The sequence below is a fragment of the Lepisosteus platostomus genome, chromosome 5, assembly GCF_059453375.1.
Source record: "Lepisosteus platostomus isolate fLepPlt1 chromosome 5, fLepPlt1.hap1, whole genome shotgun sequence".
In the NCBI taxonomy this organism is placed as follows: domain Eukaryota; kingdom Metazoa; phylum Chordata; class Actinopteri; order Semionotiformes; family Lepisosteidae; genus Lepisosteus; species Lepisosteus platostomus.
Window position 1 is genome coordinate 20,766,666 of NC_142615.1, and position 16,493 is coordinate 20,783,158.

The 16,493-nt window shown below is 43.3% G+C and overlaps 2 non-coding genes across 2 annotated transcripts; both read right to left on the bottom strand.

Moving 5' to 3' along the window:
• Positions 1–1,464: 1,464 nt before the first annotated feature.
• On the bottom strand, positions 1,465–1,536 carry trnap-agg (transfer RNA proline (anticodon AGG)). Its single transcript has one exon. It is a non-coding gene; the product is annotated as a tRNA-Pro (tRNA).
• A 4,283-nt stretch (positions 1,537–5,819) lies between these two features.
• Positions 5,820–5,891, bottom strand: trnap-agg (transfer RNA proline (anticodon AGG)). Its single transcript has one exon. It is a non-coding gene; the product is annotated as a tRNA-Pro (tRNA).
• Positions 5,892–16,493: the final 10,602 nt, after the last annotated feature.

Genomic DNA, 16,493 nt, shown 5'->3' on the forward strand with positions numbered 1-16,493 from the left:
TGTGAGGCAAACTTTCCGGTGTGTGTACTGCAGCTGGGCTTGTTGGCGTAATTGGTAGTGCGTCACTCTCGTCATCTGAAGGGCCTGAGTTTGATCCTTACACGGGGCAGGGCTGCTTCCTCTCTTGCTCTTTTCAAACACTTGCGGCAACTGTTCGCTCATAACCACGTCTGGAATGCGTGACCTTTACACGGGCGAGAAGCAACGCCGCATCCCTTTTCTAAAGAACATTCACATTCAGAAATAAGTCAAGAAATTTGCCATTACTTTCGCTCGCGCTGCTGTCAGCCTGCCCATGTTGCCAAAGAAAGATTCAGTCGGCGTCAACATGACAGAACAGCGATCACTTGAAAACAATGTTCCACACTCCGTAAGCAAGAACTTCAGTGTTTGCAGTCACCCGATATGCCGATAGTCAAAGGAGCGCAAAACACGAAGCGTCAAAAGACAAGATGAGTGGATGGAAAGAGCGTTGAATTGATGAGCACAAAAGTTCAGCTCGTACAATAGGCAACAAAGGTCTCAGCGTCGTCATCGCACTTGAAAGGACTGCCTTGCAGACCAAGGGCAGTGGGCGGTGCTCGGTAAGAGGGGCAGAGGCGGTAAGACATGATGCCGAGACGCATGAAGCGAGGGGGATTAGCTCAAATGGTAGAGCGCTCGCTTAGCATGCAAGAGGTAGCGGGATCGATGCCTGCATCCTCCAGGTCTGAGTTTGGATCTCCGGAAGCCTGGTGCTCTTGTTTAGCTTCTGCGACTTCTGACAGGTGCTCCTCCGTTGCGGAGAGAATGTCCTTCAGTTGTCAAGCGTTGAAGGGCCACACCTCCTTCCCAACCTCAGTCTGCACTGAGTGCGTCTCCGGCATTTTCTCGTCCAATTCGTCAGCTTAGCAAGTGAAAAGTATATCCGAGTGAAAACAGTGCTGATAATACTCTCACGAATTGTTAGAAGACGTGCTTTTGATCATCGATTGCTTAACAATCACATTCGTTCGACTTGAGCCATCAAGCTCGTAGTTTTCCTTCAAATCTTGAAAGCTCTCAGTGAGAACATCATAGGCTGCAGGACGCCCCGTAACTTGATTACTTCAACAGAAAGAAGAGCAGACAGCTCGACAAATATGTGAGGCGCAGAGAGCGCAAGGCGAGCCGCACACGTTTCGGTGGCTGAGAGAGGGCAGTTTTTGCTTCTGCATTTCCCAAGTAAGGACGCATGACAACAAGCGATCGCGGTGCTCATCTACGACACAGTGGTGATGAGTTTTCAGTACGTGTTCTTTTGAACGAGCAATGAGGTTGCCGCCTTGGACAGCTGACTGCACGCTCTCATTGTGCCACGTGATGAGAATTCACCAGGCTCGTTCAGTCATTAGTCACATTCCATCGTTTGCCATAAGCAGACGCTGCGAAGTGATGTGGATATCAGTTCCCAGTCTTGTGGAAGAGGAGGAAGAGAGCACACGGGGGCTCATCCGGGAGTTGAACCCGGGACCTCTCGCACCCTAAGCGAGAATCATACCACTAGACCAACGAGCCACAGCAGCACTTTCCATTTCAATCTGTCAGCGAGCTTGAGGATGGGGAGAGGCGCCATTCGCTCGTCCAGTCAGACCTTCATCAATAAGTCAAGAAAGCTGCAATTACACGACTGCCTTGCAGACGAAGGGCAGTGAACTGTGCCCGGTAAGAGGGGGACAAGCGGCACTAGGTGACGCCGAGGCATAAGTCCCAGCGAGGGGGGTTGGCATGTATGGTACAGCGCTTGCTTTGCATGTGGGAGATAGCAGGATCAATTCCCGCATCCTCCAGGTGTGTGCTTAGAGCTTGATGTGCCGAAAGGTGTCCTTTAGCCTGTGGTCCCACCTTACATGGAGAGCATCGTGCAGCTGTCAAGCGTTTCGCAGCCACGCCCCCTTTTCATCTTCTCTCTGGCTTAAGCGTCACTCCGCCCCTCTCTCTTGACATTTCATGTCAGCATGTCAGAAGTCCGAGTGACATTTTTAATGGCTGAGTGAGGGCACGATGCTGAAGCAGAGAGGCCACTTCAGCCACAGAGACTTGTGCTAGGTGAGATCTGAAAGACGGACTCGCAACAGAAACAGACCAAAAATGTATCGGTGAGATCAAAAGGCAAATGCAACATTCAGCAGAGGGCGTCTAAAGATTAGGGAACGGGCGACTGAAATCCATGTGAGGCAAACTTTCCGGTGTGTGTACTGCAGCTGGGCTTGTTGGCGTAATTGGTAGTGCGTCACTCTCGTCATCTGAAGGGCCTGAGTTTGATCCTTACACGGGGCAGGGCTGCTTCCTCTCTTGCTCTTTTCAAACACTTGCGGCAACTGTTCGCTCATAACCACGTCTGGAATGCGTGACCTTTACACGGGCGAGAAGCAACGCCGCATCCCTTTTCTAAAGAACATTCACATTCAGAAATAAGTCAAGAAATTTGCCATTACTTTCGCTCGCACTGCTGTCAGCCTGCCCATGTTGCCAAAGAAAGATTCAGTCGGCGTCAACATGACAGAACAGCGATCACTTGAAAACAATGTTCCACACTCCGTAAGCAAGAACTTCAGTGTTTGCAGTCACCCGATATGCCGATAGTCAAAGGAGCGCAAAACACGAAGCGTCAAAAGACAAGATGAGTGGATGGAAAGAGCGTTGAATTGATGAGCACAAAAGTTCAGCTCGTACAATAGGCAACAAAGGTCTCAGCGTCGTCATCGCACTTGAAAGGACTGCCTTGCAGACCAAGGGCAGTGGGCGGTGCTCGGTAAGAGGGGCAGAGGCGGTAAGACATGATGCCGAGACGCATGAAGCGAGGGGGATTAGCTCAAATGGTAGAGCGCTCGCTTAGCATGCAAGAGGTAGCGGGATCGATGCCTGCATCCTCCAGGTCTGAGTTTGGATCTCCGGAAGCCTGGTGCTCTTGTTTAGCTTCTGCGACTTCTGACAGGTGCTCCTCCGTTGCGGAGAGAATGTCCTTCAGTTGTCAAGCGTTGAAGGGCCACACCTCCTTCCCAACCTCAGTCTGCACTGAGTGCGTCTCCGGCATTTTCTCGTCCAATTCGTCAGCTTAGCAAGTGAAAAGTATATCCGAGTGAAAACAGTGCTGATAATACTCTCACGAATTGTTAGAAGACGTGCTTTTGATCATCGATTGCTTAACAATCACATTCGTTCGACTTGAGCCATCAAGCTCGTAGTTTTCCTTCAAATCTTGAAAGCTCTCAGTGAGAACATCATAGGCTGCAGGACGCCCCGTAACTTGATTACTTCAACAGAAAGAAGAGCAGACAGCTCGACAAATATGTGAGGCGCAGAGAGCACACGTTTCGGTGGCTGAGAGAGGGCAGTTTTTGCTTCTGCATTTCCCAAGTAAGGACGCATGACAACAAGCGATCGCGGTGCTCATCTACGACACAGTGGTGATGAGTTTTCAGTACGTGTTCTTTTGAACGAGCAATGAGGTTGCCGCCTTGGACAGCTGACTGCACGCTCTCATTGTGCCACGTGATGAGAATTCACCAGGCTCGTTCAGTCATTAGTCACATTCCATCGTTTGCCATAAGCAGACGCTGCGAAGTGATGTGGATATCAGTTCCCAGTCTTGTGGAAGAGAGCACACAAGTGCTCGTTCGGGAGTTGAACCCGGGACCTCTCGCACCCTAAGCAAGAATCATACCACTAGACCAACGAGCCACAGCAGCACTTTCCATTTCAATCTGTCAGCGAGCTTGAGGATGGGGAGAGGCGCCATTCGCTCGTCCAGTCAGACCTTCATCAATAAGTCAAGAAAGCTGCAATTACACGACTGCCTTGCAGACGAAGGGCAGTGAACTGTGCCCGGTAAGAGGGGGACAAGCGGCACTAGGTGACGCCGAGGCATAAGTCCCAGCGAGGGGGGTTGGCATGTATGGTACAGCGCTTGCTTTGCATGTGGGAGATAGCAGGATCAATTCCCGCATCCTCCAGGTGTGTGCTTAGAGCTTGATGTGCCGAAAGGTGTCCTTTAGCCTGTGGTCCCGCCTTACATGGAGAGCATCGTGCAGCTGTCAAGCGTTTCGCAGCTACGCCCCCTTTTCATCTTCTCTCTGGCTTAAGCGTCACTCCGCCCCTCTCTCTTGACATTTCATGTCAGCATGTCAGAAGTCCGAGTGACATTTTTAATGGCTGAGTGAGGGCACGATGCTGAAGCAGAGAGGCCACTTCAGCCACAGAGACTTGTGCTAGGTGAGATCTGAAAGACGGACTCGCAACAGAAACAGACCAAAAATGTATCGGTGAGATCAAAAGGCAAATGCAACATTCAGCAGAGGGCGTCTAAAGATTAGGGAACGGGCGACTGAAATCCATGTGAGGCAAACTTTCCGGTGTGTGTACTGCAGCTGGGCTTGTTGGCGTAATTGGTAGTGCGTCAGTCTCGTCATCTGAAGGGCCTGAGTTTGATCCTCACACAGGGCAGGGCTGCTTCCTCTCCTGCTCTTTTCAAACACTTGCGGCAACTGTTCGCTCATAACCACGTCTGGAATGCGTGACCTTTACACGGGCGAGAAGCAACGCCGCATCCCTTTTCTAAAGAACATTCACATTCAGAAATAAGTCAAGAAATTTGCCATTACTTTCGCTCGCACTGCTGTCAGCCTGCCCATGTTGCCAAAGAAACATTCACTCGGCGTCAACATGACAGAACAGCGATCACTTGAAAGCAATGTTAAACACTCCGTAAGCAAGAACTTCAGTGTTTGCAGTCACCCGATATGCCGATAGTCAAAGGAGCGCAAAACACGAAGCGTCAAAAGACAAGATGAGTTGATGGAAAGAGCGTTGAATTGATGAGCACAAAAGTTCAGCTCGTACAATAGGCAACGAAGGTCTCAGCGTCGTCATCGCATTTGAAAGGACTGCCTTGCAGACCAAGGGCAGTGGGCGGTGCCCGGTAAGAGGGGCAGAGGCGGTAAGACATGATGCCGAGACGCATGAAGCGAGGGGGATTAGCTCAAATGGTAGAGCGCTCGCTTAGCATGTAAGAGGTAGCGGGATCGATGCCCGCATCCTCCAGGTCTGAGTTTGGATCTCCGGAAGCCTGGTGCTCTTGTTTAGCTTCTGCGACTTCTGACAGGTGCTCCTCCGTTGCGGAGAGAATGTCCTTCAGTTGTCAAGCGTTGAAGGGCCACACCTCCTTCCCAACCTCAGTCTGCACTGAGTGCGTCTCCGGCATTTTCTCGTCCAATTTGTCAGCTTAGCAAGTGAAAAGTATATCCGAGTGAAAACAGTGCTGATAATACTCTCACGAATTGTTAGAAGACGTGCTTTTGATCATCGATTGCTTAACAATCACATTCGTTCGACTTGAGCCATCAAGCTCGTAGCTTTCCTTCAAATCTTGAAAGCTCTCAGTGAGAACATCATAGGCTGCAGGACGCCCCGTAACTTGATTACTTCAACAGAAAGAAAAGCAGACAGCTCGACAAATATGTGAGGCGCAGAGAGCGCAAGGCGAGCCGTACACGTTTCGGTGGCTGAGAGAGGGCAGTTTTTGCTTCTGCATTTCCCAAGTAAGGACGCATGACAACAAGCGATCGCGGTGCTCATCTACGACACAGTGATGATGAGTTTTCAGTACGTGTTCTTTTGAACGAGCAATGAGGTTGCCGCCTTGGACAGCTGACTGCACGCTCTCATTGTGCCACGTGATGAGAATTCACCAGGCTCGTTCAGTCATTAGTCACATTCCATCGTTTGCCATAAGCAGACGCTGCGAAGTGATGTGGATATCAGTTCCCAGTCTTGTGGAAGAGGAGGAAAAGAGCACACGAGGGCTCGTCCGGGAGTTGAACCCGGGACCTCTCGCACCCTAAGCGAGAATCATACCACTAGACCAACGAGCCACAGCAGCACTTTCCATTTCAATCTGTCAGCGAGCTTGAGGATGGGGAGAGGCGCCATTCGCTCGTCCAGTCAGACCTTCATCAATAAGTCAGGAAAGCTGCAATTACACGACTGCCTTGCAGACGAAGGGCAGTGAACTGTGCCCGGTAAGAGGGGAACAAGCGGCACTAGGTGACGCCGAGGCATAAGTCCCAGCGAGGGGGGTTGGCTTGTATGGTACAGTGCTTGCTTTGCATGTGGGAGATAGCAGGATCAATTCCCGCATCCTCCAGGTGTGTGCTTAGAGCTTGATGTGCCGAAAGGTGTCCTTTAGCCTGTGGTCCCGCCTTACATGGAGAGCATCGTGCAGCTGTCAAGCGTTTCGCAGCCACGCCCCCTTTTCATCTTCTCTCTGGCTTAAGCGTCACTCCGCCCCTCTCTCTTGACATTTCATGTCAGCATGTCAGAAGTGCGAGTGACATTTTTAATGGCTGAGTGAGGGCACGATGCTGAAGTAGAGAGAGGCCACTTCAGCCACAGAGACTTGTGCTAGGTGAGATCTGAAAGACGGACTCGCAACAGAAACAGACCAAAAATGTATCGGTGAGATCAAAAGGCAAATGCAACATTCAGCAGAGGGCGTCTAAAGATTAGGGAACGGGCGACTGAAATCCATGTGAGGCAAACTTTCCAGTGTGTGTACTGCAGCTGGGCTTGTTGGCGTAATTGGTAGTGCGTCAGTCTCGTCATCTGAAGGGCCTGAGTTTGATCCTCACACGGGGCAGGGCTGCTTCCTCTCTTGCTCTTTTCAAATACTTGCGGCAACTGTTCGCTCATAACCACGTCTGGAATGCGTGACCTTTACACGGGCGAGAAGCAACGCCGCATCCCTTTTCTAAAGAACATTCACATTCAGAAATAAGTCAAGAAATTTGCCATTACTTTCGCTCGCACTGCTGTCAGCCTGCCCATGTTGCCAAAGAAAGATTCACTCGGCGTCAACATGACAGAACAGCGATCACTTGAAAACAATGTTCCACACTCCGTAAGCAAGAACTTCAGTGTTTGCAGTCACCCGATATGCCGATAGTCAAAGGAGCGCAAAACACGAAGCGTCAAAAGACAAGATGAGTTGATGGAAAGAGCGTTGAATTGATGAGCACAAAAGTTAAGCTCGTACAATAGGCAACGAAGGTCCCGGCGTTGTCATCGCTCTTGAAAGGACTGCTTTGCAGACTAAGGGCAGTGGGAGGTTGCTGTTTTGAGACGGAGGCATTGGGATGGTGGGCCGAGATCTATTCTTCTTAAGGAATTCTTCATCGTGAAAGATCGGTCCACAGGTCTTCCAAAGAACTCGGGGAATCATGTGCTACTGAATGGAGTGAAGTGCTGAAACACATGACATGCCCCCTTGATCTCACAATTCTGCTGCAACATGCACAGCTACCGTCCACACCAGGCAGTGGGGCTTCAGCAGAATTTGCTACGCCACCTGCAATTACATATCCAGCTGCACACATATACATGGCCCTTCTTTCCTTTTCAGGATCTCAAAAAAAAGCATAGTGTGGTTTTCCTGCCACCTGATTGACCTCATCTCCCTCAGAATGTGCCCCGCCACATTCATTGCTGAAGCAGGACGGAGGCTAACGGACATGTCAGAACAGTGAGGTTCAACGATCTCTCCAAAATATTGTGGTTGTAGTGGAAGAGATATGTTTTAAATTGTACCTTGGTATTTCATACTCTCTCTAGAATGTTATCCATTTCTATTTTATTTTGACAGGAACTGTTAAAAGGCTAATGATACTAGATGAAAAGAGAAGAAAGAAAACACAACATTTCAGCCGTGGAGGCTTCTTCAGGTGTGAGGGCTCCACGGCTGAAATGTTGTGTTTTCTTTCTTTTCTTTTAAGCATGGAATAGACCTATTACTTGTTCCTTTGCAGCCTACACATGGTGATGCAGCTCCCCACCTAAACTGCAAATGATACTAGATGCCTGGTAGTTTGTGGTACTTGGTTATTGTCTTATGTTTGCTCAAACTGCATATGTGTTGTAGCAGCGATGCTTATTAATAAGAAATAATTAAGTGTTCTGAGCCTTCCCAAATGAGGCCCCATCTCTGTTCATCTCTGTGGTGCAGCTACAGAGAAACTATTCATGCAGGCTGATTTAAGGTTTCCTTTGATAAGGGACAGCTCCCAAAGGGGGATGCACTTAGCTAAGCCTGGCTATCATGATCAATGGTCATCCATTGGCGCCTATCTGTCTAGGGAGTGCCAGATGGACATCTGGACTGCATTCCTAGGTGTCAGGAGTAAATGACTCATATCTCACCTTGATCAACCAATCAGGGACTGGTAGGGCCGTGTAACCCACGTGGGACTCTCATGCCCATGGAACTTTCAGCCAATCAACGAGCTGAAGTTCCTCCAGGTAAAAACAGGAAACACAGAGAGCCTGTAGTAAGATTCAGGAGAATTCTGTGGACTTTTCTAAAGGGAATTCAAAGGAGAATTCCAGGGCAGGACGGCCCAGGAGCAGAAGGCTCCCAAGGGCAGGACATTCTCGCAGAGCGCCTCCTGACCATCCTGAGACTCAGCCTGGACAACCACGGAACGGCCAGTGTGTCCGAGTGCCAGAACTTTCCTTTGTTCTAAGAGTCAAGAGCGGAGGTTGCCAGAGAGTAACCAGAGGATCCACCTGAGGTTAGCACCAGTAGCAGGCCTCGTGAACAGGTCGGAACTGTGGACAGCTGAATCACTATTCAGAACTAGCGCTTCATCAGGAACGAACCGGTCTTCTTCCTGACTTGCTGGGACCCACAGTCATCTTTTCTCCTGTGCGCAAACTTTGCTAGTTAAAGCCAACACTAACTAGCCGGTCAGTGAGCATCTGCAGCGCACCATCGCAAGCCGCACAGTTTCTTTGAGTCAGCAGGAGATCTGAATCCCCAGAGATTGGATGAGTATTCACTTATTACTTCACTGCATTACTGCTCGAGAATTCAATTGTTATCCCAACCAGTTGATATCAATTTAATTCCTAAGAGTTATGTACTTGTTTTGAGTATCTAATGTAGAAGTTATAACCAAGTTCATTTATGAAACGGTCTAAATGAATGATATACTGAATGTATGTCCCTCTTGGTTTGGAACTCTTCATGATTTAATATATACCTTTTGTATTCTGCTAACCCACACTCTTAAGATTTGTTATGTTTATATGCACATTTTATGTATTAATAAGTGTATTAGTATCTGTGTGTGTGCGTTAATGAGTTAACCCGCAAGGTCGGTTTTCTAATAGCCATTAAAGAATCATTTTGTGACTTACTGCTACAATTAATAATTGTCCCAGTAAATACACAAAACCCCTACACACGCATGGAAACCAATATTTACCTGCTAATCCAGAATGCAGCAGAGAACAGTTGGACAGAAGGTTAGTATCTGTCGATACTGCATCACAGAAGTCAGTCTCTTCCCCCTCATTATGCAGGCTGACTTGTTCACGATGAACTGTCCTCCAGTGACAGTCAGCTGCAATCACTGACTCAGACATGGTGTTGATACACTGACGGCACTTTGGCTGATTTGGTTAACATGCTTTCCTCTTAAACAGGAGATGCTGAGTTCAAATCCCAGCAGTGCTTTTCTTCCTGTCTTGTCTTACAAAATGTATCACTATGGATGATTACGTACAGCTTGATTTTGTTTAACGCAAGTTTTCATTTTCTTTCTGGAACAACTTGCTTTTCATGAAATCCATACAGCTTGTGAAAGATGAAATACAAATATTGCCTTGTATATCGCAGGCTGGTAAGAAAAAAGCATTATTTTCTTTTTTTTAAGCTTGCAAATGGAGAAAAGGGACACACGTGAGTCTCTGTTAATTGAAAGGTTAGTGGTTTGAGCCCACCCAGAAATGCACTTCTCATTATTGCAATGTAAACCTCATCTCTACTTATTCGGATTTCTTAGCAAAACCTTAACCCACTTGATATTTGCAAGAAATGTGAATGTTTTTGTTAAACAATTAAGTATGTAAGTCAATATCACTGGGAATGGCCAATAATGACCAACATTCAAGGACATCATATTCAGCCAAGGACTTTGATCTTCGAACGGCTAGCAGAAGAATTCTCTCGATGCATCCTTAGTTAGAATATTTAAAATTACGACACAGATTTCTTGGAGAACTTGACAAGCAAAAAAGACAGTTGGACAGCATGATTATGCTAGGATTGTACATTTGTATTTTAATACTTTTGTATATTTATCTTAATTGTAATATACATGTAACCATAAATGTTGTTCTATGTAAATACATTTTGTTGTATTTTATCATATTTTAGCTGAGGGCACAAGGGGGTCTATTATACCTTCCGAAACTTCCAAGACAACTATAACAGAGGCTCATATTTTAATATAATTTGCTTTAAAAGAAAACTACAATTTGTACGATATCAACCCTCAATATCGACGTTCAAATGAAGGATTTAAAGAAGCAACAGCGATAGGAGAGTACATTGATTTTGGACCAATGTTTGCATCTGAACAATCCTTCCTCCTGGAAAGAAGAAAAAACAGGTATGCTTTGAGTCTCATGATGATGCTCTTCTGGATAAAAAAAAACAGTGCAAATTTGTTTCGGATGTATTTTGGATAACATTATAACTGTCATCGAAGAGAAATTTGATCAGTTGAATGCAGTCAAAACTTTTGACATTTTATATGATGACAGGACGTACATTTAGGACTCAGTACCGATAACGCTGCTGATATTGATGGAGTAGAAATTAAGTGTATTGGTAGTTTTATCTGAGGCAAGAAGTACTAGAACACCTCCTATAAAAATGTTAGGATTCAGAGCAAGAAATATTTTTCCACCTCACCCAATGGTATTGCATTAACGAGGCTGAATCTGGCTTCTTATTCGCCAGCTTCTTCTTCTGCCCTACAGATGCAGCCATTCAAAATGGGTGAGGTATTTCGCGGCATACCCCGGTGGGCGTGTCACAGTATCACGCGGTATCACGCATTTCACGTGTGTCACGTGACTAACTATCCGACGTCGCCTTGTAAAACCGCCAGGGGGAGCTTAACCTCTCATGTACAGCATTTGAGCCTTTAATTTTGAACTGTGTATTACAGCATGTTAATCATCAGTCATTAAAATGTTGGTATATATTATGAAAGCAAGATTGCTCAGTTGGACAGAAGTACACAACCTACCTTTATCAGAAATATTTATGCATCAAAGCCTTTACTGAAGATATTACTAATAGTATTAATAATGGATGACTTTGGACAAGCTGTATACTCAAAGTATAATTTCTTTAGCACATTTGTACAAGCACTTGGAATCTGTCCAAGCCATACTTTGTCAGGCATTTTGTTTTACTTCAACGGGGCATAAAAACTTCCTTGCTTTTAACAGGGCGTTTCATAATTTCTAGCTACGAAAATGATTTAAAATGCGACACCTATCATTCAACTAGAGCTTAAAATATCACAAGGAAAAATACACACCGGTATTCCATTTCTCCCTAAACATTGTAAGCTTCGAAGTCTTTAACTAACGTGATACCGGAGTCAACAAGCATACTTTTAGAATTTGATTAAAAGGGAATATAATATGGAATCGCGTATCTAAAGAATTTAATAACGGTATGATTATATCCGTGTACTGCGGCAGGACTGTGTAAGGCTGTTTCGCCTACCTGAACATGCGAGCTGTCTTGTAGCCTACTGGTCTAGGTGCGTGACTTCCAACTGGTAGGTTGTGTGTTCGAATCCAGCTGGTGCTGGACTTTTATTTTAACAAACATTTCTTCGAAAAAATAGGTAAGCGATATTATGGACAATCAATTGACTTTTATATTTCAAAATATCGCAACATGATCGATATTTGCGATATTTTGAATATATCTTCCCTTCTGACAGTGGTTCCTGCTTCTATTGTGTGTGTGTGTGCAACAGTAAATTGTTATAGAGAAATGGAGGCGGGACAGTATGCGTTACAATATAAACATTTATATTGATTTAAATCGTGTTCTGATTTAAATCGCAAACGCGTGTTTAATTATGTGTTTTTTAATCATGATCAGGCTAATGCATTTCTACATTTTCTGTATGAACCAGCTTAGAGGTTCATACAGAAAGACAGCTTGTGTTTAAATTGAGTGTAAGGTAATTTATGCTTCTAAAGTCATGGTCAGTATTGTTGTACTGTGCTGTACTGTGTCACATTATTTTATAGCGTTTTTATTGCGTTATTAAATCCGGTGGCGCTGTGTTAGTTTCCTGACTCACATTATTTAAACTGCGACACTGATCATTCATCTCTAAATAAACTTTATTTTATATAGCATTTTAAGCGAATAGGTAATTAGATTGCTCATAAACCTAATCACTTTTTCTTCATAAACACAGCGTGATTGCTCTTTGAAAATGCTTTTCCTTTATTTTTAAAGTAGGCTCAGATTTCAACTATAGATCGTATTATTATAAACTTTCTTGGAAAAATGTATTTTATGTAAACCATGTTTGCTATTAATTCATTTAGGGCTAAAATACGTTCATTGTCTTCTAATCGAGTCGAGTTGACATTGGAAGCCTGCCACACCCGGACCGTTAACGCATTAGCACGTCAAAGCCCATTGAGCCAGTATTGGCTTTAGTATCCCCCCCTTCTCCCCTCAATTCAATTCAATTCAAGGTGTTTTATTTACATGACAGATGGGTACAAGCAGTGTTGGGTACTGTATGTATATTGTAACGCTTACGGCAGACAGGCACTGTGTAGGAGCCGACGCACCAGAGCAGCGCCTGCAATTTTTATATTTATAACTTAGTTTTTAAAATTAGTCAAGCAATACGAAGCATCTCCTTTTACTTAGTGCCTGAGCATACTGCAACGCGTGTGAAGCCCATAAACGATATTAATTTTGGAACTTAAACATACAGTATATGGCTGGTCTCGGTACTTTAAAGAAAACATACACACCAGTATTCCATTTCTCCCTAAACATTTTAAGCATCGAAGTCTTTAACTAACGCGATACCGGAGTCAACAAGCATACTTTTAGAATTTGATTAAAAGGGAATATAATATGGAATCGCGTATCTACAGAATTTAAAGACCAGACAATCGCAAACTCGTTTTCAATAAAATTATTTTATTCATTCAGCAGTTTGTGAGAGGGACATCCAGCAGGGAGAGACACACACACCGGTTTTCATTGACAACATTGTTTTTTTTTCAATTCCTCTTGTCTAACAGGAATGTTTTGTTTGTGGACAGACTGTTAGACAAGAGGAAAAGACTGCCTCCTCCTACGAAGCATTTCGTTGATCCGATCACGAATTCTTTTCCAGTCGTACGCAGCAAGGGTTGAGAATCTCCGATTCACCATCGTACTAATGGTTTCCCGGAGATTGGGTTAAAAAAAACAAAAAACATACTAACAACTGTGCCATCCTACTCCTTAGTTAATACATTTTATTATTCATAAACAGTTAACATTGTTAGCAAAATATTTTGAATTATATTTAACCCTATTTTTTCTTTAGTTTTGTATTTAACTTATTATATGATAGTCAGACTTAATGTATATTTGAACAATGAAAATATATTTTTACAAGATTTTACATTAAGCACTTAAAATTAATATGGTTAATAATAGTAAACTGTAACATGCTGTAACAAGATCGGTTACAAGAAGAAAATGCTTTCAGAGAAAATGTTTCAACCAAACTTATTCCCACACACCCCGCCCCCACTACCATTAGAATATACACAAACATTTTAGCGTTTCATTCTGAGCAGAAGACTCTCACACCTGAAGAGTGCTGGCTGTGACGAATTAAACCGGTTTTACAGGTTTCAATCACAGACCATGTGACATGGGACTCAGTAAACTACGGTAACACCGTATTTGATAACGCTTTAAAAACGCTATAAAATAATGTGACTTGGCACAGAACAAGTTTACAACACAGTACAAAGATAAATGCTGACCATGACTTTAGAAGCATAAATTGCCTTACACTCAATTTAAACACAAGCTGTCTTTAGCCCTCTAAGCTGGTTCATACAGAAATGTAGAGATCTAGGCTCAGAACACACAGCTTCATTAGCGAATACATATGCAGGACAACTGGAGAAGACGTTTTACAGAGGATGGATTTTTAGAAACATCCCATCAGACATCCCATCATATTCACAACGTGAAATCTAGAAAATAATATTACGTAACCAAAATCCGCAATATGGAAACAGAACCTGTGTAATTGTTGATAGATGATGTACTCGTAACATTTTTTCAAGACGAACTACAACATTTAAAAAATGACTTGTATGTACTTGATATCTCTAATCAATCCACGGGTCCCAGCACAAAACGAAAGTAAAACGCATACCGTTTCTCGCTTCTTATTGCTCAAAAGTAATTTGACCGTATGAAATGCATAATATAAACCTAGAAACATATACGTGAGCAGTACTTAAGCACTGTAGTATCGGTGTTAAGACATACCTCTCAAATACTGTAAATCAAGTTAAAAATATCTCAAGACCGATTCTGGTCGTAATGAAACCATGCAAGGGAGTTTTTATGTCCGTTGCAGTTCTTTTGCAACATGAATATAATTATATCGTTATTAATTTCTTGAGATACGCGATTCCATATTATATTCCCTTTTAATCAAATTCTAAAAGTATGCTTGTTGACTCCGGTATCACGTTAGTTAAAGACTTCGAAGCTTACAATGTTTAGGGAGAAATGGAATACCGGTGTGTATTTTTTTCTTTAAAGTACCGAGACCAGCCATATACTGTATGTTTATGTTAAGATTTCCCTTCAGTGGTAAAATTAGATATGAATATTCAATACTTAAACGGGCACAGTTAAGACATTAAATATACATGTACATATTGTATACAGTACAGTTTGCATACGGTAATATGTTTATGTTACGCGATTAAAAAATAAATAAATAAAACTGGAAGGTCCAGCACCACCATTATGTTTATATGGTTGTTTTTGTTGGTTGGTTGTTATTATGGTTATTAATAATTCGATCTATAGTTGTAATCTGAGCCTAAATAAAAAGAAAAAGCAAGTGATTAGGTTTATGAGCAATCTAATTACTTATTCGTTTAAAACGCTATATAAAATAAAGTTTATTATTAATTTGCTGGACAGAGCGGTGAACATTATTATGCATAAGACAAAGATAACGATCCTGATCAGTTTAGAAATCTGTGTACGCTGTAAGGTTTTTACTTCTTAAACTTTTAAAATACACGTTTTGAATGGAAAGAATCCTCTTCCTGGTATAGCACGCCAGCACGTCTTTTTTCTCCAATCAGAGGGGTGTCAGATGGTGTCAGCCAATCACCATTCTGCGTTGGGTAGCAACGGGTGACTGTTCTCAGGCGGAAGATGTAAACAGCTTAATGTTCGTGTTAAATATTTTTTTTTAATTAAAATTCATTCTATACAGCAATCGCATATTTGGGTACCGTTTCATAAAACTTTCATGCTTAAAATGTTTAGGGAGAAATGGAAGACTGGTGTGTATTTTTTCTTTAAACTACCAAGACCAGCCATACACAGTACAGTTTACATACATACAGTAATGTTTTAAATTAATATCGTTTATGACCTTCAGATGCGTTATGCTCCTCTTCTTTTTATGCTCAGCTACTAAAATTTCCCTTTAGTGGTAAAATCCATATAAATATTCAAAACTAAGCGGATTAAAATGTGCACAGTAAAGACATTAAATGATTCAATCTTTGCACTACCAACCAATGCACCACGAGTGCCCCTGTCGGTCATTTTGGCCAGCCAATCACTTGCCCTGCGGTATGCTCCGGTGCCCCGCGGTGACTTGTGGGTAGGTTACCGTACCGCGGGTTTTTACCGCGCATTTTGAATGGCTGCATCTGTAAATGCTGCTGCTGTGATGTTATGCCGCCTTTCACCTGTAGATGGCTCTTTACAGTAATTTTTAAAAGTACTAATCGGGATGGATTACTGTATTTATCCTCAGTAAAGGGGAATATGTAAGTGACTATCCAAATATAATTTTTGTGTGAAACACATTTCAGAAAATTGTAAACCAATTTTCAAAACTCACAATAACACAAACACAATAAGTAAATAAGACAAAGGCAAAACATAAGTTCACAGGCACTTTCTGCATATTTACCACGACCTTACCTTCTGATCATCAAAAGTCTTAAAATCTTGCATTTTACAAGAAAATTTTAATATAAATGGGACATTTAGAACATGGCATATGAGAATATATGGTTAACCGAGGATGAGCAACGGGTGATGGCACTTTCTGCTTCTTGCTATAAACCTACCCCCTGGTTATAAAAACATCTAAAAATTATGACACTGAGGTGTGAGAGACAATGGAACAGACTATCAAAATCCTGAACTTTAGGAAATTTTACAGTACCATTTTTTCAAATATGACCCTGTGAACATGGCATGTCCCTCCTTCCTCATTACCAAAACATCTCAATGTTCCAACACTATGTACATTGGTAATTACAACACTTCACTGTTGCATTTCTGAGTTGTGACATTGTGAACA